Source organism: Haliotis rubra, unplaced genomic scaffold, assembly GCF_003918875.1.
Source record: "Haliotis rubra isolate DU_JTF1 unplaced genomic scaffold, ASM391887v1 Scf81, whole genome shotgun sequence".
In the NCBI taxonomy this organism is placed as follows: Eukaryota; Metazoa; Mollusca; class Gastropoda; order Lepetellida; family Haliotidae; genus Haliotis; species Haliotis rubra.
In genome coordinates, this window is record NW_025767535.1 from 2152775 (window position 1) to 2169159 (window position 16385).

Genomic DNA, 16385 nt, shown 5'->3' on the forward strand with positions numbered 1-16385 from the left:
CAGCATAAAGCCCAGATATCATCACTGCTCTGTTGATTAAATACAAGTCCATTAACAATCAACTCCAATCACCATCCTCAATCTGCTCAACAACTGCCACACTGATGTCTACACTGTCCAGCCTGAAAAGACGTGGCCAGCAAGAAATGACCGATCATTGTTCCACCGTCACAGCCAATAATGACACAAAGCTACTCTCAAGACCAATTACGGAAATCCCCTTATCTCTCAAGTAGGAAGGCTGTAGATATGTATCACCCACTAGCAGATCACAGAGATTTGTCAATGGGTGTATGAAGACCTCCATTATGCATGTTCACACTTCATTAGCCAGATACATGAGCATGTGATATCTGAGAAATGTTGCAGCAAATTGCCGTGGACTAATTAACCGGCATCTGCATTCTCTCATGGTGTCGGCTTACATGAACACTTCTTTCTGACAAAGGATGCTGTTGGTACTGTTTGGTAATCGATGACATCTCAAATGTCCTAGGCAGTAATTAAGGTGATCCAGGAATACTTGAAATCTCCCATGGTATTTGAAACCAGTAATGTTTTGACCTGACTCTATGCATGAGTGACTTGCTCAATATATGGCATTGTGCATTTCATTGCTCAATATAGATGATATATCCCCAGAGTCAATTTGTGATCAAGGAAGCTTTGACTTGAAAATGAGCCTTGCTCAATGTGAGCCAACTAATCCACTTAAATGTGTTTGTTTCTTGTTTAACCCCGCACTCAGCAATATTCCAGCTATATGGAAGTGGTCAATAATCGAGTCTGGACGAGACAATCCAGTGATCAACAGCATGAACATGAACCTATGCAAATGGGATTCAATGACGTGTCAACCAAGTCAGTGAGTCTGACCCCTAGACAAACGCTTCGTCTCTGAATATATATAATTTTGATAGGTACAAATAAACCCAATGAAATTGAAAAGGTGTCCGAGTGAGAAGGGCAATTCAGAAATCTAGACTTGCTTCATAAAGGGCTTTAACACTGCAGAAGGGCTAGGCAGTAGGGAAAATTATGTGGTTCAGGGCCTATGAGAAAGACTACCTGCCCCCCTGATCCTGTTAGTCACCTCTTACAAGTAATGTGTAAATGCCACCTGTCAAAGTAAAAGAACTTGTCTTTACAAGTGTGAATTTCTGATTGCCTATTTTCATCAATATATTTGCATCTTTACTGTCAAGGCCTCTACAATTTAGATAATGTATTTTACATACAAACTCACCCCTTGGCAAATTTTCAATTTCCATGATGAAATAAGTCTTATTTTCTCAAAGTGACAATACTCTCCTCAATACACCTGATCACATGTTCATATCACTGAGAATCACCATATTCATTGTGGGAGAATTTGATACAACACAATCACCATCACCATCATCATCTTTTTTATTCCGCTGCCATAATAACGCTGCAATTTTGCTAAAATGAACCCACCAGCTCACGTAATGTTGCAGAGTATGACTCAACTACATTCAGATATATTTTGGATTTGTCAACCCTTGACCCTTGTTCAGCTACAACTTTACTGATACAAAACTCCACATGAGGTCTTGCCTGTATCAAGACGAAAAACAAGACAAGTGTGCACATAACGACTGCCTTCTCTGGGTGTTCTCATCATACTGGTTTTCTCATGATCTAAATGTTTTGTTCGAGACCTTAGCTATTCACTTTCATGACAGTAAATTACAGTCATATTTCACTGCCATTTTACAACACGCAATCATATCAATACCAATAACAGCTGTTGTTCATCACACACCATGTCTCCGTACTTAAATGACAAACTTTATCGGCAGTCAACTCAGAACGTCATCAATAACACATTGTGAGAGTCAATACTACTATCATCTTAACATGACAGCCTCTACGATCACCTAAACTTCATCGATAACCCATCATCATGAGAGTCAGTTTCATCATACTGTCACATGGCAGCCTTCACAAGCACATGACAACATCTCACAATGACCTAACACAATAACATCAATCCGATTCCTTGTTACAATCTTCTATTCCTACATCCATGAAGAAGTTTGATGTAGAGGGTTACCAGACAGATTTGAACATCCCAGACAACAATCCCACTGAGCAACAACACGATCCTTTGATAGGAGAACAAAAGAAATCAGTTGATTCACGTGCCCCTTCCAGCCAAACATGGAGGCCATGTGCCTGCCATCTCCACACTGTAGCTATGAGTACTTACCATGACACAGCTGACAGTGGTACTCAGACAGTACACAGTAAATCCAGTACACCTAAATCCAGTACACCTATGCTGAAGATATCCAATGAGGAAAGTCTGGCCAGCTGGAGCAAGACGACCCAATTATTGAGGAACTTCCCGGCTGATAGGGAGAGCGGCCTGTGTCTGTACTGTGAGCCGCTTCCATACACATGCATACAGCACACACAAAGGTCATTGAGTGCACGGTTTGTGGACTCGTACAATACAGACATTCCACAACACAGTGGAAACACTTACATAACACGTGGCTAACCTAGGCGATTTCATGTTCAAGTGATCAAATCTCAATCAATCTTCACTGTTTACAATTGAAGTATCCCATGGTATTCAAAGCTTTTGAATTCAGGAAGCCCTTGAATGCCTAGCTTGTAACACAAGCATAATGTACAGTGTGCTATTGCTTAAACCTCTACTGATATTTTCTAAAAAATATAAATATCCCTCGGACAGACTGGCATCCTTAGACTACTGTCCGCTTATCTAGACTTGCCTCTTTAAAGGATAGAATTACTATACATCCATGGGCAACTACAGCTGAAGGGGTTGTTGTCTGGTACTACAGATATGTACCCCAGGTACGTTTCTCTACAGAGAAAGGACAACTACATAAGGTTTAAGTTTTAGATTGAGAAATATGGAGTCGTCCGCCGTTTACAATACCAGGTACCTTTCTGTATTTTCACATTGTTTAGGGTACATTTATGCATACAGAAATGTACCTGGGGTACATATCTGTAGTACCTGTGCCAACAACGACCCCTTCAGCTTCAGTATCACCTTGGAGCAAGGCTATTTAAACCTGTACTCAGCAATATTCCAGCACGTGACTGTGACCATTGAGTATAATACAGTCTAGACCGGTCCGGTCACTGATATTGTAATAAGACACCCTCGTTGAATACAACATGCAATGAACCCAGTCATCGCGCCTGACTACCCTGTCCATAAGTGGAACAGGACATTTCAATTCAATTCAGTTTTGGTATATATACAGCGATATCACAGCAAGGACCCTAGTCTGTCTCACGGTCAGTGAACCACTTTATTTCCCCTTCTACCCACGTCCAGTGAACCACTTTATTTCCCCTTCTACCCAGCACTTCTGCAATGCTAAAATGAGCAAGTCTAGATTTCCTCAGGTTCTAAATCTCACTCAGGTTCCTTTTTAATTTAAAAGGAATTGTTTGTTTCTGCCAAATTTATACATATTCAGAGACTAAGCATTAGTCTCACCCTGAACTGGGCTCCTCTCATAGTAATCATGTGGGGAATCGAACTTCAGCTTTCAGCATGACAAGCGAACACTTAAAGCACAAGGTAACCCAACTAGCTGTTTTGATAAACTGTCCAGATAACAGCCTTTACAGAAGATGTAACATGTGGCCAACTCTAAAGGAGAAAGGTGTATGTGTGTTTACACAGCCAGTCCTTGTCTCCAGTGTGATCTACGACTCATGGGTGTTTGTATCTGTAATAAGAAGGGTCAATAAACAAACACATTTACACTATTCAATGACTGTATGACTCTTTATCTGTTTGCTTGTTCACTAAACAGTCTGTTTATCATGTGCTAAAAAAAACCCAATTGCGGCTGAAAATCACCAATAAGACAATTGAGAGACATGCTAATGTTTTCAGATTTAAAAATTCTTATTGACCATTCTAAAATTGACATTTTCTGTAGACATGATTTCGTTGTCATTAGCATCCTAAAACCACACCCCTTCCTCACTTCCCCGATATATCATGAAGATAATGTGAGTGAGTTTAGTTTTACGCCCCACTCAGCAATATTCCATCCATATGGCGGCGGTCTGTAAATAATCGAGTCTGGACCAGACAATCCAGTGATCAACAGCATGAGCATCAATCTACGCAATTGGGATACAGTGAAGCCAGACTTCTTGGAATCAGTCTTTTGTGCGAGAGAGGGGTAGTAAATTATATCCAGGTATACTTTGGACCTATGGTGTGCTCATCAACATGGCCATTTGCTCTACACCACTGTCTGGGTTGGATATCTACAGGAAACTGCCACATCTTACCATTGCCTGCTTGACATACCCTCAACCATACCATCTTACCTTAGTCTGTTTGACATACCCTCAACCATACCATCTTACCTCAGTCTGTTTGACATACCCTCAACCATACCATCTTACCTCAGTCTGTTTGACATACCCTCAACCATACCATCTTACCTCAGTCTGTTTGACATACCCTCAACCATACCATCTTACTTCAGTCTGTTTGACATACCCTCAACCATACCATCTTACCTCAGTCTGTTTGACATACCCTCAACCATACCATCTTACCTCAGTCTGTTTGACATACCCTCAACCATACCATCTTACCTTAGTCTGTTTGACATACCCTCAACCATACCATCTTACTTCAGTCTGTTTGACATACCCTCAACCATACCATCTTACCTTAGTCTGTTTGACATACCCTCAACCATACCATCTTACTTCTGTTTGACCCATCTTACCTTTAGTCTGTTTGACATACCCTCAACCATACCATCTTACCTTAGTCTGTTTGACATACCCTCAACATACATACCTTAGTCACCCCTCAACCATACCATCTTACCTCAGTCTGTTTGACATACCCTCAACCATACCATCTTACCTCAGTCTGTTTGACATACCCTCAACCATACCATCTTACCTTAGTCTGTTTGACATACCCTCAACCATACCATCTTACCTCAGTCTGTTTGACATACCCTCAACCATACCATCTTCCCTTAGTCTGTTTGACATACCCTCAACCATACCATCTTACTTCAGTCTGTTTGACATACCCTCAACCATACCATCTTACCTTAGTCTGTTTGACATACCCTCAACCATACCATCTTACCTTAGTCTGTTTGACATACCCTCAACCATTCATCTTACTTCAGTCTGTTTGACATACCCTCAACCATACCATCTTACCTTAGTCTGTTTGACATACCCTCAACCATACCATCTTACCTTAGTCTGTTTGACATACCCTCAACCATACCATCTTACCTTAGTCTGTTTGACATACCCTCAACCATACCATCTTACCTTAGTCTGTTTGACATACCCTCAACCATACCATCTTACCTTAGTCTGTTTGACATACCCTCAACCATACAACCATACCATCTTACCCTCTACAGTCTGTTTGACATACCCTCAACCATACCATCTTACCTTAGTCTGTTTGACATACCCTCAACCATACCATCTTCCCTTAGTCTGTTTGACATACCCTCAACCATACCATCTTACCTCAGTCTGTTTGACATACCCTCAACCATACCATCTTACCTTAGTCTGTTTGACATACCCTCAACCATACCATCTTACCTTAGTCTGTTTGACATACCCTCACCATACCATCAACCATACCATCCATACCATCTTACCTTAGTCTGTTTGACACCCTCAACCATACCCTTAACCATAGTCTGTTTGACATACCCTCAACCCCTCAGTCTGTTTGAGTCTGTTTGACATACCCTCAACCATACCATCTTACTTCAGTCTGTTTGACATACCCTCAACCATACCATCTTACCTTAGTCTGTTTGACATAGTCTGTTTGACATACCCTCAACCATACCATCTTACCTTAGTCTGTTTGACATACCCTCAACCATACAATCTTACCTTAGTCTGTTTGACATACCCTCAACCATACCATCTTACCTTCCTCCTAGTTCTCTCTGACACAAAAGCCCCAAATGTCCCAGGTCTAGCTTTTCCTTAACCTCCAATCTCATTGGGGCTCCCTTTCAGTTAAAATGGTGTTTTCATCAAAAGCATATTTTCAGAGTCGAAGCATTAGTTAAGGAACGTCAGTCAGCCAGCTCGGAACTGGAATAAGTCCAGGCTTGTGTTGCAGTTGCACATGCTGCTATTCGGTTATTTCGGTGTATCGTTGAACATGACATTAAACACTATTTCACCCCACCTCTTCCACTGTGAGATATTCCTGTAACACTCATTGCTTATCTGTATACAGGATGACAGTGATGAACATGAACTATTGTAATCATCAAGCCATTATTCCAGTAATTCATTATTCATTTTAGGCCTCCAGTACAAACAGTGCTCCTTTAATACCAAACCACCACCCCACCCCCACTCTACCGACATGGCCTAGCCCCTCCCTCCTCTGTGCATCCCCTCCCTCCAGCATCTGCTTCAGCAGCTACTGTTTCGCACTAGGGCACAATGACCTGCCTCATGTAACACTAAAAACAGGATCTAAATTTAGAACATGGTTATCTTAACATTAATCTTTTCATTACTGCACTACCCAGTCATAAACTTAATTAACAAGAAATGCATATTTCTTTTACACTGACGCCAAAATACATGTTCGACTGAAATCTGTCCAGGGCATCGAATCAACAGCAGATTTTATTTTTTTTACCAAATCCATTGAGTTTGCAAGAATTGTACAGATCATTCAACCATGTGCTAGATCTCGTGTAGATCTCGATCACTGGGCAGCCACACTTCAAACATCAATCTGTGTCTGATAGGTGAAACATAGGAATAAGTGTGATGCCTGTCCCATTCAAGACACCCTCACACAAAGCAGAATCTGTTACTGCTACATGCAGATAACATAGACGATTGATTTCAAGGTCATACCCATGAAAGGCAGTGTTTCAAAACCTTTTTTGTACCCGGTGAGTGAGTGAGTGAGTGAGTGAGTGAGTGAGTGAGTGAGTGAGTATTGATTTTGCCTTCAGCAGTGGTGCGGTTATGACCACAGTGATGCATATCTCAGACATACACAAATTCTGTGAGTGAGTTCAGTTTTACGTCCCTTTAGTAGTAATATTCCAGCAATATCACGAAGGGGGACACCAGAAATGGGTTTCCCACATTGTACCCATGTGAGGAATCGAAACCCGGATCTTTGCGTGACAAGCGAATGATTTAACCACTAGGCTACCCCACCGCCCCAGATGCATAAAGCACACCAAGAAGTATCATTTTCTGATGCATGTACTGTGAGTGAGTGAGTGAGTGTAGTTTTATGCCGCAGTCAGCAATAATCCAGCTATATGGCGGCGGTCTGTACACCCACAAACAAATAATAATAAGAACAATTAATAGCCTTGTTGACTAAAAGCTGATCTATTTCCATGAACAAACATTGCCAATAAAAAAATTCTCAGCTAAATTATTGTACAAAAGATTCTATACATCACTGAATAAAACTTCCCAATCTAACATATTGCTGGAATATTTCTGAGTGTGACATTGAAAAACAAACAAAACAAAATTTGAATTTTTCGGATTTTCTTGCAGCTGGAAGATCAAAGTCATAGTTCCTGTTTGTTCAGTTACCTATGTAGCCAGGCTGTTGACAGAGTGTGAGAAAAATTGTTAACACACCATCAAGACTTTTAACAGTGTCCTGTGAGACTGGAGGGAGACAGTGCAGTCAACACTGAGAGACACAACACGGACATTACACATGCAGACGTCATGTTACTAGACGGTCAACACTCCCAGACACAACATGGAGTCATCAGTCATGTTCCTGGTCTTGCCAGTTCATCACAACATGGATGCTGACCAACAATTCAGGATTCTATCTCTTGACAACTACTGTTCTGTTGGGCGGTGGGGTAGCCAAGTGGTTGAAGCATTCACTTGTCATGCTGAAGACCCAGGTTCGATTCCCCACATGGGTACAATGTGTGAAGCCCATTTCTGGTGTCCCCCGCCATAATATTGCTAAAAGAGGCGTAAAACCATTCTCACCAACATTGTTCAGTTGGGGAGGACACCAGGAATGGGCTTCACACATTGTACCCATGTGGGGAATCGAACCCAGGTCTTCGGCGTGATGAAAAGACGTTTTTACCATTAGTCTGGTCTGATGGAGGAAAGTGTTCACAAAACCTTTGAAATATTTATGGGCTGTGAACCCAGAGATGCCAACCCTATTTAGCTCAATTAGTATTTTGGCAAAAAAACTAATGCAAAAATTAGTATTAACTTTTCCAAAGAATTTTCATATTAGTTTAGTTTAGTTTAACGCCACACTAAGCAATATTCCAGCTATGGCGGAATTTTCATGTTAAATAAAACATGTAAATATATTGTCCAAGACCTTGTTATTGACATTGTACTCACCCAAATCAGTAGTAAGTATCCATAAATAGCTTGATACTGAATATAATGTGGTTGAAATTTATTGTGTATGGTAATGTATGCTATTTGTTAATTCAATTGAATGTATTATTAAAAAATTCTTATATTTTTACTGCTATCGTCGCGTATTTTGTGTTGTTTTTTTCGTAACGAATACGATAAAATTGTATAGGTTGGCATCACTGTGATCCCACTCACGACCACATCCACATGTCTACTGTTGATCACATCACAGGAAAGACTCCCAGCTAGCAGAATAGCTTGGTAATGTAATAAAATACTTAGTTCTCCAAACCCATTTGGAACAAACACAACAGAACCCCCAAAAGAACATTCATCTTCACATAAATTGTCAGTTGATGAAATGAACCTCAATTCACATGTCTGACCAATGGCCAAACACAGAACTACTGGTATCATTTGGCTGCCAGAGTTCACAGGTGGGTTTAAGCTGAGAAAAACGTGTTTAGTCAAGGTAGCTAATTGCGAATTAGTTTCAGTAAACAGGGCAGACCAGACCTATACTACTCTACACTGGTACACTCCAGACCACTCTGTGGAGTGTGCATAGTTTCTGATAGAATTATCAACACACAGCGATGGCCATCTATCCACATGAGGCAGTTTTGAACGAACAAACTTCAAAGCCCAGTCTTTTCCAGCAAAGTGAACTTAACTTCACGAGTGACTTCAGTAACTGCATCGTAAAATTGGGCTCTTTGAATAATCGTGATAATCCCGTTCCCAAAACAGAAATAACCATTAGCCTACACATAAACACTGATGTAATGAGCGAGTGAGGGCATGTTTTATTCTTGGTGCTAACAAAACCAGCAGTTTATTTAGACCCTTTAAAAGTTACATCTGGCTGCAACTAACCACATGTTTGGATCCCATATCCTTGTCAACCCAGGCTTGTTGTAAGAGGCGACTAACCACGTGTTTGGAGCCCGTATCCTTGTCAACCCAGGCTTGTTGTAAGAGGCAACTAACCACGTGTTTGGAGCCCGTATCCTTGTCAACCCAGGCTTGTTGTAAGAGGCGACTAACCACATGTTTGGATCCCATATCCTTGTCAACCCAGGCTTGTTGTAAGAGGCGACTAACCACGTGTTTGGAGCCTGTATCCTTGTCAACCCAGGCTTGTTGTAAGAGGCGACTAACCACGTGTTTGGAGCCTGTATCCTTGTCAACCCAGGCTTGTTGTAAGAGGCGACTAATGGGATCGGGTGCTGACTTGGTTGATGCATGCCAGTGTATCCCAATTGTGTAGATCAATGCTCATGCTGTTGATCACTGGATGTCTGGTCAAGACTCTCTTATATACAGACCGCCACAATACAGCAGGAATATTGCAGAGTGCAGCATTAAACAACAAACAAACAAACCATATCCCTGTTAACAAAACCCAATCTTATTAATAACTGTTTACAATGTTACAATTACCTTAGTGCTAAGATCGTTAGTGGAACGTGGCCCATGTACAGTAAAATCTGATAATAGTATACAGAATGCTAACGTCAATGGAAAATGATGCTAAGAGCCGAGGTCAGGCTAGTAGTCTTAAAACCTTTGACAATTACCATCTCGATGAAAGCCTTGGCCAAATGGGTATGGTTTTACACTGCTTTTAGTAACATTCCAGCAATATTATGGCGGGAACACCAGAAATGGGATTCACACTCTTGTGGGGAATCAAACGCGGGTCTTCAGCATGACAAGCAGACGCTTTAACCATTAGGCTACCCCACAGCGCAGCCACTATTCAATAATTACATAGATTTGACACCAAAAGCCTAAATTCTCATATTGGTGCTTCAACCCATCAATGTTTCCATGACAACCGTTTCAAACTGCTTCTGCCCACATGCATTTTCGAACATGCATCTCCTATCTTGGTCATAAACTGTGGAGTGGCTAGCAGGACAACATAACCCATACAGGTAAGGAACCAATCATTTATTATCCAGTCATGGACGGTGGTGTTTTGCAAGTCCACCCAATCCATATTTTATCATCTCTTATTTCAAGTGAGTGAGTGAGTTTAGTTTTACGCCGCACTCAGCAATAATCCAGCTATATGACGTCAGCGCTTACTTCAAGAATGACAAACTAAGACCCATGATCTAAACAGGATGTTGCACATGTAAGCAGTTAGTAATGTGGCCCAGTGTTGCACACACAGGCGTTTAAAAGTACTGAGGAATAATCCCCACCCAATGTTGCACATACAGGCATTAAGTACTGTGGAATAATCCCCACCCAATGTTGCACATACAGGCATTAAGTACTGTGGAATAATCTCCACCCAATGTTGCACATACAGGCATTAAGTACTGTGGAATAATCTCCACCCAATGTTGCACATACAGGCATTAAGTACTGAGGAATAATCTCCACCCAATGTTGCACATACAGGCATTAAGTACTGTGGAATAATCCCCACCCAATGTTGCACATACAGGCATTAAGTACTGTGGAATAATCCCCACCCAATGTTGCACATACAGGCATTAAGTACTGAGGAATAATCCCCACCCAATGTTGCACATACTGGCATTAAGTACTGAGGAATAAACCCCACCCAATGTTGCACATACAGGCATTAAGTACTGAGGAATAATCCCCACCCAATGTTGCACATACAGGCATTAAGTACTGTGGAATAATCTCCACCCAATGTTGCACATACAGGCATTAAGTACTGTGGAATAATCCCCACCCAATGTTGCACATACAGGCATTAAGTACTGAGGAATAATCCCCACCCAATGTTGCACATACTGGCATTAAGTACTGAGGAATAATCCCCACCCAATGTTGCATATACAGGCATTAAGTACTATGGAATAAACCCCACCCAATGTTGAACATACAGGCATTAAGTACTATGGAATAATCCCCACCCAATGTCGCACATACAAGCATTAAGTACTCAGGAATAATCCCTACCCAATGTTGCACATACAGGCATTAAGTACTGAGGAATAATCTCCACTCAATGTCGCATATACAGGCATTAAGTACTGAGGAATAATCCCCACCCAATGTGGATTTAAATACTGCCGACTATTCTGACCCAGAATCCCTTCCTATGTTGCACATACAGGCAGACTATACTGACCCAGAAATCCCCCAAAAGATGGTACACATACCAGGACTCTGTCCTCCGGGACGTCCTGAGAAATCCAGATCCTGTGTCCTAGCTTAAACTTGACTCCCATCACACCTGGGGGGCTGCGAAGATTCATCACAAGTCTCTCTAAAATCAGAGACAATCCACGAACCACACTGTGAGCAGGTCTGCCAGGTAAACAACTAACCACTGTGATAGATTTTCCAAGATCAGTATTTGCTGGAATATCGTTCACACATTCAAGCTTCCTTGGCCTTGAGACAATTGTCAATATATAAAACTACAATCCAACAGGCAAATGATTTTTACATATACAATTACCACACAGATATTTGCCTAGATGAAATCGCAATCCCTCCACAGAGCATCACAAACTAAATTCCATCATCATATCACAATTGAATGAAGTCATCTGAAGAACTTCCTGACACATCAAGGACATCTGCATTGTCCATGATGTCCTTAGGTCCATATGTGAATCAATCACATGAAGTCAACTGGTCAGAGGGCACACAACAAACAAGGATCACATGTTATAAAGTTTGCCACAGTTCTGTCAGTACCAATGGTTTCGTGGTACTTCCCGAAGTAGGTCTCCCTGTTGTACAAGCGATGGAGAGGCTTGAAGTAGCCTCAGATGTATGCAGTAACTCAATTTGTCTTGAACTTTGACTGAGGTAAGTCGGCAGCTGATAAGTTGGTTATCTCTGCCTGCTGTCAGAGCAGATACTCCAACACACTTCTGACACCTAACATTGTCTATACATTAACTACGCCAGACAGATGGCATGTGGAGAAATGCTCACCAACAGACAGGCTACAACGTGAGGTGTGTAGTAAACCTAGTATATGTGTACATGGGACGAAATACCTTAAAACTCAAATCCTGCAGAAAAAACTGCAATCGGGACACAATTCTTTGAATGTCATCAACTGTCCTCTGTTTAGTCCTCTGATCAGTTCTGCATTCAGTCCTCAGATCAGTTCCGTGTTTAGTCCTCCGATCAGTTGGGTTGAGTCCTCCGATCAGTTCTGTGATCAGTCCTCCGAACAGATCTGTGTTCAGTCCTCCGATCAGTTCTGTGTTCAGTCCTCCGATCAGTTCTGTGTTCAGTCCTCCGATCAGTTCTGTGTTCAGTCCTCCGATCAGTTCTGTGTTCAGTTCTCCAATCAGTTCTGTGTTCAGTCCACCGATCAGTTCTGTGTTTAATTCTCCGATCAGTCCTCACTTCTGTCCTCTCCTTCACACAGTCAAAAGATATAATCTGTGACAACAGGTCGATCACTGGACAAGGAAGAGCTTCAGATAAACAACCCTACTGAGATCTGTGGCGACAAAATATCTACAAGACATAGGCAAGTCGTGCCCTACCAACTGATCACTTCCACAAAACACTCACTTCACCTGTTCCAGTTTTAAAGACCTGCATGCTTGACTGGTTTAGCCATGCATCGGTAACTCGGTCACAGAGACGTACCCCACAATAATCCACGATTCACCTCATCTCAACACAACACACAATGCTCCATTAAAACCTGTCAGTGTCGTCATAACACCCTACTCATCTAGGCAAAACTGTTGCGATCACTTACATGATCATAAACCCATCTTAGGAAGTGGGGTTATCGGAACATAAACCTTCCCATCAAAGTGCCTGTTTACAGACCCATTAAGGTGCCAGGTGAGCGGGCTTCTATCGGGAAGCAATCCACAACAACCTCATTTCATTGCAATCTTCTACTAAAGTCTCCTGGATCTGCTACAGCCATCTCTTGGTGGTGTAGCTCCTGTCAAACTTGTGCAGTCAATTACTGGATAATTTACCACCAAACTTCAATGGCTACTAGGAGAAAGGAAGCACAGAGGAAACTCCTTGTGTTGCTTTAATAAGGAGGTCCTAACACTTATTACAGGCCACTTACACAATACACAGCAGCACAAGCCGGCCAACCTTGCTGGCCGAGCAGGAAATGATCGGTATGTCAGACTAGTATGATAAAGGGTACTGGCCATAGATGGAGGCTGAACATCAACTCATGTACAGATAGATAGTGAAAGTTGTGTTACGCCAGTCAGCATAATCCTGAGTGAGTGAGTGAGTGAGTGAGTGAGTGAGTGAGTGAGTGAGTGAGTGAGTGAGTGAGTGAGTGAGTGATGAGTGAGTGAGTGAGTGAGTGAGTGAGTGAGGTTTTACCCCGCTTTTTGCAATGGTCCAGCAATATCGCAGCAGGGGACACCAGTAATGGACTTCACACATTGTACCTATGTGGGGAATGAAACCCACGTCTGATGAGCAAACGCTTTAACTACTGGGCTACCCCACCACCGTGAGTGAGTGATTTCAGCAAAATCGTACTGATACAACAGAAAGAGGCCTCACACATTGCAGTCATATGGATAATCGCACCTCTTACCTCTGACATGACAAGGATTTATTTTACCGACCCCTATAAATATCTGAGCATGGAAAGGCAACAAGTGGTTGACAGCATGATGACAGACCCACTGCCAAGATCCATTTAACCAGCCGTTGACAGAGAGGAATACCATGAGGTCATAGTTACCTTTCATTACCCAGAATCCCAATGGAGATCATACCTGTCTGTCTTTTCCGAGGTAAGTGATTCACTCAACTGTACAGAACATTCAAGCACCCTTGTGGACAAACCAAAAACAATTTCCACATTTAAGCCATGTAAGGAACCAGGACCATTAGTTTGAGTGAGTGAGTGAGTGAGTGAGTGAGTGAGTGAGTGAGTGAGTGAGGTTTTATGCCGCTTTTAGCAATATTCCAGCAATATCACGGCAGGGGGACACCAGAAATGGGCTTCACACAATGTGCCCATGTGGGGATTCAAACCGGGTCTTCGGCCTGACGAGCCAACGCTTTAACCACTAGGCTACTCCACCGCCCCAACCATTAGTTTAATCTGTCATTACCTTAGACCCTGGTAAATCAGAATAATTTGAATCTTAATGAAAGGATCCTGTCAACAGAACTCTACCTTGAGAACTTGATCACTCCTCCTGGGACCATGCTCTTTCCTCCAGCAGTCTGCCATCAAGGACTTCATTTTCAACAGGTGTCCTGTGGAAGCCTGTGCTCCTGGACTTCAACAGGTGCCCTTTGCTCCTGGACTTCAGCAAGTGTTCTGTGCAACCTGGTCTTCCACAGGTGCCCTGTGTAGCTCATCTAACTAGACTTCAACACCAGTCCTGAGCAACCTATGTTTCTTGACTTCAACAGGTGCCCTGTGCCCCTGCAACTCCCTGTTCTACTGACTTCAACAGGTTGCCAGTCACATCACTCCCGCCACGCACCCTCACATCCCCATCATAATCCACAAGTTGCTTCACAGATCTGTCCAACAACTTCCACCCAGCATAGCCCCGTGACTACGGCAAGTGACCACTGCAGCGAGCAGGCCTGGATATTGATTTGGGGACACTTCACAGAATGGTTACAAAGAACGGGAGCAAACAGGACTCCAAGATACTGACATCGTTTCAAACAGCCAATAACGTCACTGACAACCAAAGAACGCAAAGGTCTCCAATATGGAACTGTTTTTCAACCTCGGGGTAGAATAAAGGATTGGTCTAAAAACACATTTGTTGCTATAAGTGAGACTTGTCACTTAACTTAAAAGAAAAATGTGTGGAGGTGTAAGCAGCCAATGCTTGTAGAAAAGGTTACGCTGAACAGCCTCCGGAGATGGTTTATCATGTCAAACTCAACAAGAAGTATGGTGCTTAATTATCATGGAGCTAGCTTCTCACCTCCTACAGAAATAAATATGTTCCAGAACATGCTGAAAACAAAATTGTTTTCCTCAAAAAAAATTTATTCTGTGCCTTTCAGATAACCAGTTGTATGTCATGTTGCTCTTCTTTTCCCACCTCAGAATATTACATTATTGGTAGGGGGCGGTGGGGTAGCCTAGTGCTTAAAGCATTGACTCGTCATGCCGAAGACCCGGGTTGATTCCCCACATGGGTACAATGTGTGAAGCCCATTTCTGGTGTCCCCGCCGTGATATTGCTGGAATATTGCTGAAAACAGCGTAAAAACAAACTCACATTATCGGTTCCGTATGTGGTTAACAAGTTTCATTACACTCAACTAGAATTCTGGCTGTTAATTATCACATTGGAGGCTTAGCTACATATGGTAACGTCAGCTTTATGCAACATAGTTACTAGGGCTGAGACAGCACACACTGACCAGTCAGGACATTGTCCTGCTGACCCTCTAATTGCGGAGTTTGGTAATGGTCAACGCAGTATTCCACAGAACGGTACATACATCTCGCTACCTCCTTGACTCCCAGCACGCCTGGCATATCTGTGCAGTAATAGGTTGTTGGTTAACATGTGGTAACATCAGGGGAGGAAGGTTGTTGGGTGGCACCAACCAATCTCGTATGCCATGCTGGGTGATGATAAGCTTGGCATCCATTGTTCCTCTGTACTAAATTAAAACGGATTGTGGACTGCGTGAATTTTGTTTCAGAAGTTAAAGGGCTCCTTCCACTTTAAACAATCACAGAATCATATTACATTTTTGTTAAAACAAATGTTCCCGGATCAGGTGTTTCCATGTATACCCTACCTTTGTAATTATTTGTTTGATGTTGAACGCAGCAATATTCCAGTAAGGTGACTGTGGATTGTAAAAAAATGAGTTGACAAGACATCCTAGTGATTGATATCATGAGCAACAACCCATGCTGACAGGTAAGTATGTGAACACGAGTTACAGAACCGGACCACAGGATCCATCCAGAGGTCCAACAAGAGGCAACAGGG

At 42.3% G+C, this 16385-nt stretch overlaps 1 protein-coding gene across 6 annotated transcripts in view; it reads right to left on the bottom strand.

Moving 5' to 3' along the window:
* LOC124261806 (5'-AMP-activated protein kinase subunit gamma-1-like) overlaps positions 1-16385 on the bottom strand; it is a 455838-nt gene that overhangs the window by 197054 nt on the left and 242399 nt on the right. For 2 of the 6 annotated variants that reach the window (XR_006894432.1, XM_046696175.1), the window contains exon 1: positions 11595-12562. The exons of 3 other annotated variants lie outside the window; for them this stretch is intronic. The gene's annotated coding sequence lies outside the window, so the exon portion shown is untranslated. Of the gene's footprint in view, positions 1-2233; positions 2381-11594; positions 12563-16385 lie in introns of those variants that run through there. One more of the 6 variants, XM_046696176.1, reaches the window with a different exon arrangement.